Raw genomic sequence first — 7,149 nt, 5'->3', positions numbered from 1 at the left:
AGTGGGTACTTTTGGCAACAACTTTTGAATTTGTCACCAAAAGTTTGTCTAATTTCAAATTTTTAGGCAAAACTTTTGACGACAAATTGCAATTTCGTCCCCATAGGGTACTTTTGGTGAAGAAATTGCAATTTATTGCCAAAAGTTTGTCTAATTTAAAAATTTTTAGTCAAAAGTTTTTTGTGACAAAATGCAATTTCATCGCTATAGGGTACTTTTGACAACAAAATTAAATTTCGTCGCCAAAAGTACCTTATAGCAACGAAACTGTATCTTGTTACCAAAAGTTTTGATTACGAATTTTGAAATTAGACACAACTTTTAGCGACGAATTAAAATATCATCGTCATAGGGTACTTTTGGCGACAAAATTTAATTTTGGTTGCCAAAAGTACCATATATCGACGAGATTTTAATGCATCGACGAAATTTCAATGCATCGCTAAAAGTTTCGTCACCAAAAATAAAATTTCTTATAGTGTAAATGAATTTTTTTTCCCAGAGGAGATGAGAAATGGGAAGGTTTCCTAAGAACTTTTTCGCAAGATTTGGAAGTGAGTAAAAAAATTAAACCATCGTTGAAAAGAAATATCAATTAGACACATATCATTGAGAAATCAAAATGTAGCTACCCTACAAAAGTTGATTCACAGCTTTCATGGCAGTCTTGAGAGATGACGGAGATGGAGATATAGAGGTGAAGGAAAACAGAGGGAAAGAGATGGAATATTGGAGAAAGAGGGGGGAGAGGTGAGAGAAGGGACGTGACGGAGAAATGGCAGCAAGGGGCAGAAGAGAAACAAAGGTGGAGGCGGCTAACCCTAATAGTTACTATATATATGTTTTTTAAAATTTAATGTTCGAGTTCAACCCGAATCATTAATCCAACCCAAACCGATTTTTTTAAACCCGAGTTGGGTTGTTCGGGTCACTGGGTTTTTGAACACCCCTAGCACCTTCCTTTTTTGGTAACCACCGTTAAAACGGTGTAAATATCGATCATTTCACGTAATCATATTTCCTTATCAGAGTTTAACTCTGCAAAACAAATAATTGAAAGTAGTAGTAGCGAGGTTAAATTATGGGAGAGGGAGGGGGTAAAAATGGAAAGATAAAAAATTGGGGTAAGCTGTTAGATTGTAGTTGCCGGCTTATCGGTTGGAGATGAAGATCGTCGATCGATCGTAGATGGAAAGAGTAAAAAAAGGCTTAAATTTGTTTGCCTTTTTATGACCCTGTGCCATATGCCTTTTATGTTAGGTTAAAATGTTTTAACTTAAGTCATTATTATCATTTTCTAATGTTGCAGTGTCAAAAACTGGGAAATTGACAAAACTAAGACAATTTTAATAGGGTTAAAGAGATTGATGATCATTTTTTCATTTAAAGAGTTGTAGGACTTTTTAATGGTAAAAAGTCGTAACTACCCTTATTATAATTTTTTTCCATTTTAAGTGAATAAACTCTCCCTCTCTCACGTGAAATTATACATGAAAAAGAAACCCTCCAATGCACGAAATCCTTCTTCTTCCTCCAATGACTATTCAGCTTCTCCCCTTCCGACGACTAACCTCCTATTGATTCCGGTGACGACGACGAGCGAACATTTCGACGATTGAGGCAGTGACAGTAGGAAACACCCAACTGAACGAAACCTCTTCCTTGTAGCACACGCAAATGATGAACGACGAACTCTGGTGAGATTTCAACACCCAACGTTCTTCTTTGTCGCTTGAGTTTTTTGGCATTGCAAAATATTGTAATATATTGTAGGAATAAAAACATAATGAAAAATGGTGATTTGCCTTGCATATTTCTGGTTTATTTGGAATGTATTGCTGCTATTCAATAGATTAAAATTTATATTTTCATTGTTTGTTGCAGAATGTTAAAATCATTGGCTTTGTGTTTTATTTGCATTGCTTATATAAAAAAAAAAAAGAAGAATTTAAATAGTCATTTATATGTTCCTCTATCATTTTTTTTTATCTATTTTGACTCTATATTGTTGTATGAATTAAAAAAATTGCAAGGTGTTTTAAAAATGACACATGTTCGAGTTTTCATTCGTTATGGCGGAGTATGGGATGACAAACAAACAGGGTATGAACGAGGACTTTTGAAAGGAATTATTGTACGTAAAGAAATAACATACAAAGATCTATTAGATAAATTATACCTTCTCACCGCAGCTAATCTCGCAAAGTTTGTTATGAGAATCAAGTGCATATATGAGATTAAAGCTCGGACTCGAACTCCTCCATTTGAAATAAACAATGACAGTGATCTGAGATTTTATCTGATGGGCGAAGATGTGGCTGAAGTCCCTCTGTACATCTCATTTGAACCTAGATGTAGAGGTTTGACGGAAGGCATCAATGAGAATAATAAAGGTGAAAAACCTTGTTACAAATCTATTTCTGAGAGCAATCAAGTTGAAGATTTAAATCCAAATGTATCGATACCAATGGATGCATTAGATGATATTACAGTTCCAGTCGGCTGGGTTGATGAGAGAAATGAGACCAGTAGATGGGAATTTTATGATTCACGTGACGATAACCTTCCATTGAATTCTTTTGATGATCGAGATGGTAAGAACTTCAATTGGGAATCATATAATACCTCACAAGAAAGAGACGAAAATGTAGATTGGGAAGCTCTTATGGAGACCAAATGTGATTACGTTCCTAAAGTAGATCGTAAAGTCAACTATGAATCTAAATCAACAAGACAGAAGACATACGTGAGAAAAACTGTTTCGTTGGAAGGAAGATCTACAAATGATGAATTTGAGGTTGGAAATTTATTTTTTAACAAGAGGAAGTTGTTTATGAAATTGAGTATTATGACAATGAAAAGAAATTTCGAATTCAGAGTAAAGAAGTCTACGAAACAGTAAGTGGAGAATGCGAGCAGTCAGATTGGATGGTTCAGAAATATTCAAGATATCAAAGTATGTGAACTTTCATTCATGTTCACTTGATATTTTGAATCATTACATAGACAAGCTAAAGCTTGGATAGTTGGAGAATTAATAAAATCTAAATATAGTGGAATTGGTCGCCAATACAAGCCAAAAGAGATTATAGAAGACATGAGACAAGACTACGGTATCAATATGAGTTATGAAAAATCATGACGTGCGAGAGAATGTGCATATATGCAGGTAAGAGAATCACCTATAGAGTCATATAATATATTGCGTCAATATAGTGAAGCACTGAAGTTGGCCAATCCAAGTACATTTTATGAGGTTGAACTTGAAGATGGAAAAAACTTCAAATATCATTTTATGACGCTAGATCCATGTATTCGAGGATTTTTTAATTGCATACGACCTGTTATTGTTATCGATGGAACATATTTGACGTGCAAATATCGAGGTACTTTGATAATTGCCACCTACTTAGACACAATAATCAAATTTATCCCATTGCTTTTGGAATTGTTGATAGAGAGATAGATAATTACATAAAATGGTTTTTGAAAAAGCTAAAAGGAGCAATAGGTGAGGTTAAGGACCTAGTTTTTGTTTCAGATCGAAGTAGTAGCATATCGAAGTCTATTGCTTTCGTGTTTCCCAATGCATTTCATTGTATTTGCATTCACCATTTGAAGCATAATTTGAGTGCTAAGTTCAAGAATGAAACAATTGAATATTTGTTTGTCAATGCTGCTAAAGCCTATCAGGAGTCAAAATTTAGGGAGTTTTGGTCGAGTATCACAACATTTGATAATGGCGTGGGTACATATTTGGACGAAGTTGAACTTTCACGTTGGGCACGTACGCATTGCCCCAGAAGACGGTACAATATGATGACTACAAATATAGCAGAATCCATGAATGCTCTACTAAAGGAAGCTAGAGAATTACCTGTTACTTCATTACTTAAACATGTGAGAGCTTTGTTACAAAGGTGGTCTTGGGAGCGTCGTGCTGAAGCCTCAAAAGTAACATCCACGTTGACGAAATGGGCAAAAGAAATTGTTCAAAAAAACCAAGATGAATCTGTAACAATGAAGGTACATTTGATTCATTGTTATCAATTTCAAGTGGCAGACATTGACAAAGAGGAGACAGTAGACTTTAATACTCGAGAATGCAGTTGTAAGGTCTTTCAGTTAGACAAACTACCATATGCACATGCAATTGCTGCAGCAAGGGAGCGAAATATAGAAATATATAGTTTATGTGATCGTTACTATACTAATGAATGTTTGTTGGCTGCATATGCAGAGGCTATTTTTCCAGTTGGTAATGTCTCGGAGTGGAAGACACCATCAAACTATGTTGAAATAGAAGTCTTACCTCCAAAATTTGTGGCAAGGGTCGGTCAGCACAAAAAAAAAGAGAATCACATCTATAGGTGAAACCCCGAAAATGCATAGATGTGGCAGATGTGACCAAATAGGCCATAATAGACTGACGTGTCGTAATCCCATTGCATACAAGGACAAATGAAGTGTATGGATCACTTTTTAATTTGTAATGCAATTCTATGTCTATTGATTATCACATATGTTGTTCTTATTGTTGTTAGATTGGTAATGCAATGCCAAGCTGTGGATATTTTAGATTTTGTTGTTTTTTTCTTGAAAAAATATATTGCAACATTTTGCAAAGTATTACAACTTACTTATTGCAAAGCAAAAATGCAAAATGGTTTCAAACAAAGCAAATGAGTTAGAGAAAAACAATAGTAGAGAAGTAGTACTCATTTTTTCAATCTGTTTTCTTTTTTGCAATATATTGCATTGTATTGCAACATATTGAAATGGATTGCAATTTGTTGCAAACCCCAAACCAACCCATGAAAATGCAAGACCCAACTCATTTAATAGCATCCTTGAGTTCAAAAAGGTTTCAAATGAAGAAAATGAGTTAGAGAAAAACAATAGTAGAGAAAAATAAAAAGCATCTATAAAATATCAAATATTTGTTGCATATATATTTACATCAAATAGCATTAATACATAGGAGTATTCGTCCATAATTGGAAGGCTAGTTGTTTTCTAAAATAATTCATTTTCTTGTGATTTAGAGCTCAAAAATGAGCACCAGTTACAATGTATTCGAAAAACTTAATCGTAAATATATTGCAGTCACTACCATTACGTTGAGCTGGTGTTGATTTTTGTTTTCTTATCATTCCCCAACAAAGCCAACTCTATGAGGTATATCAATGTCAGCTTCACCCTATCCTCATCATAACCCTCGAAATTCAAAAACTTATTTTCTATCTCATTTGCTGTGATAGACCCTTTATCATTAAAATATGTATTTCAGAGTCTATGACTTAATTTGGTCCCACTTGAACAACTTCCACGATGCCATAACCCAGTTCCCATATCGAACTCCTTCCTTGAAAAGGTACACACCACTCCTCAAACCATAAAGCTAATACAATTATTATTCTTCTGTTCCACCTCCCTCAATAACAAATAATGGATCAACTGCCCATTAAATATTATATCTACATCCAAAAATGATCCAAAACGTGTTCTTCTGAACATCTCAAGTTGAGTATAACTCAACTTATCCTTAATATGTTTTTGTAGACAACTTACTTGAGATCGAAAATGATCTGACGGCTTTATTATATACGAAGGGATTGATGGCGATAACATATTGAGTACAGAACTTTTAACACCTACAAAAACATCAGATTCACCCAAGAGAGATGATCATTTTACATTTTGTTTTTGTTTCTTGCAATATATTACAATGCCAAAATCCAAGCAAGACACTATAAAAATACAAAGTTCTAATAACTCAATACCACCAATCTTTTATAAATAGCTTCAAACAAATCAAATTGGTAAAAGGAAAATAATAGAATACTTAAGAGAGATTATCATTTTACATTTTGTTTTTGTTTGTTGCAAGATATTGCAATACCAAGGAAGAAGATAAAATACATGCGTCAATTGATTCAATACCATAAATATTTTCTAAATATCTTCCAATAAAGCAAATTGGAAAACAAGAGAATACCCAACAAATATGACCATTTTACATTCTGTTTTTTTTTTCTTGCAACATATTGCAATGTCAAAATTCAAGCAAGAATATAAAATACAAGTGCGAATTGATTCAATACCATCTATATCTTCTAAATAGCTTCAATTCAAATAAAACAAATTGTTAAAAGGAAAACAAGAATATCTAAGGGAGATGACTATTTTACATTTAACTTTTTTTCTTGCAATGTATTGTAATATCTTCCGATACTAAAATCACACAATCAACCAAAAAATTCAAGCTACGAAGAATAAAATAAAAGTTACGAAGATAAGAATGCTTAGAAGAATGAAAAAATTAAAACGAAGAACCAAGAAAGAGAAAGCTTGGTCGCTGGAAAAAATTGAAGCAAACTTATCGGAGTTTGTCGTCGTTGTTAACACTTGCTGTCGTCGCCTCAATCCTCGGAAAAAATGGAAGCTTGGTCACCGGAAGAAATGAAAGATTGGTGTGTGAGAGAGGGTTCTTTTTGGTGTGGGAGGGAGTTTCAAAATCGAGAGTTTCATGTGGGGAATATTGGGGGAAATGAGAAGAGGGGTAGTTACGACTTTTCACCTTTAAAAAATCCTACAATTCTTTAAATGAAAAGATCATCCTCAATCTCTTTAACCCTATTAGAGTTGTCATACTTTTAGCAATTTCCCTAAAAAACTCCGAGAATATGACCTGAGCTTTTATTTGTAATTGGGCTAGGTACTAACGAGGAGTAATAAGAAAAAAAAAAGCTGAAGTATTTTTCATTAATTGGTTGGTTTGATTTTACTCGATTTGTGTAAGCCAAAATTGATTATTTTTTATTTATAGTGTTTGTACCGAAAAATTTTGATAAGATCTACCAATAGATCTTCGAGAACACTCCAAGATGAAATTCTGCAAAAAGAAAAAAAAAAGAGTTAGCATTCCGAATATTTTGTTAGTTTTATGCTCTATCAGAAAATAGTCTATGCCCTAATATTTTGTTAGCATTCCGAATTAATATCACGCACCCCCTTACCCTCTGTGTCCAGGAGCATTTATAGAATTTCATAAATAATCGTTTGTGCAAAGAGATTTGAAATTTGAATTTACGGTTTTCATGCCCTAATATTTAGGCAACTGTATACATGGTCGGGGAAAATTAGTTT

General features: G+C 33.6%; 1 pseudogene; it reads left to right on the top strand.

Annotated features, from left to right (window-relative positions):
- Nucleotides 1-2,044: 2,044 nt before the first annotated feature.
- On the top strand, nt 2,045-4,552 carry LOC148212131 (uncharacterized; annotated as a pseudogene).
- Nucleotides 4,553-7,149: the final 2,597 nt, after the last annotated feature.

Source organism: Momordica charantia (genome assembly GCF_013281855.1).
Source record: "Momordica charantia cultivar OHB3-1 chromosome 3 unlocalized genomic scaffold, Mcharantia_2.0 BLBB01000003.1, whole genome shotgun sequence".
In the NCBI taxonomy this organism is placed as follows: Eukaryota; Viridiplantae; Streptophyta; class Magnoliopsida; order Cucurbitales; family Cucurbitaceae; genus Momordica; species Momordica charantia.
Note: the sequence above shows the minus strand (reverse complement) of the source record. Positions and strands in the feature narration are given on the sequence as shown.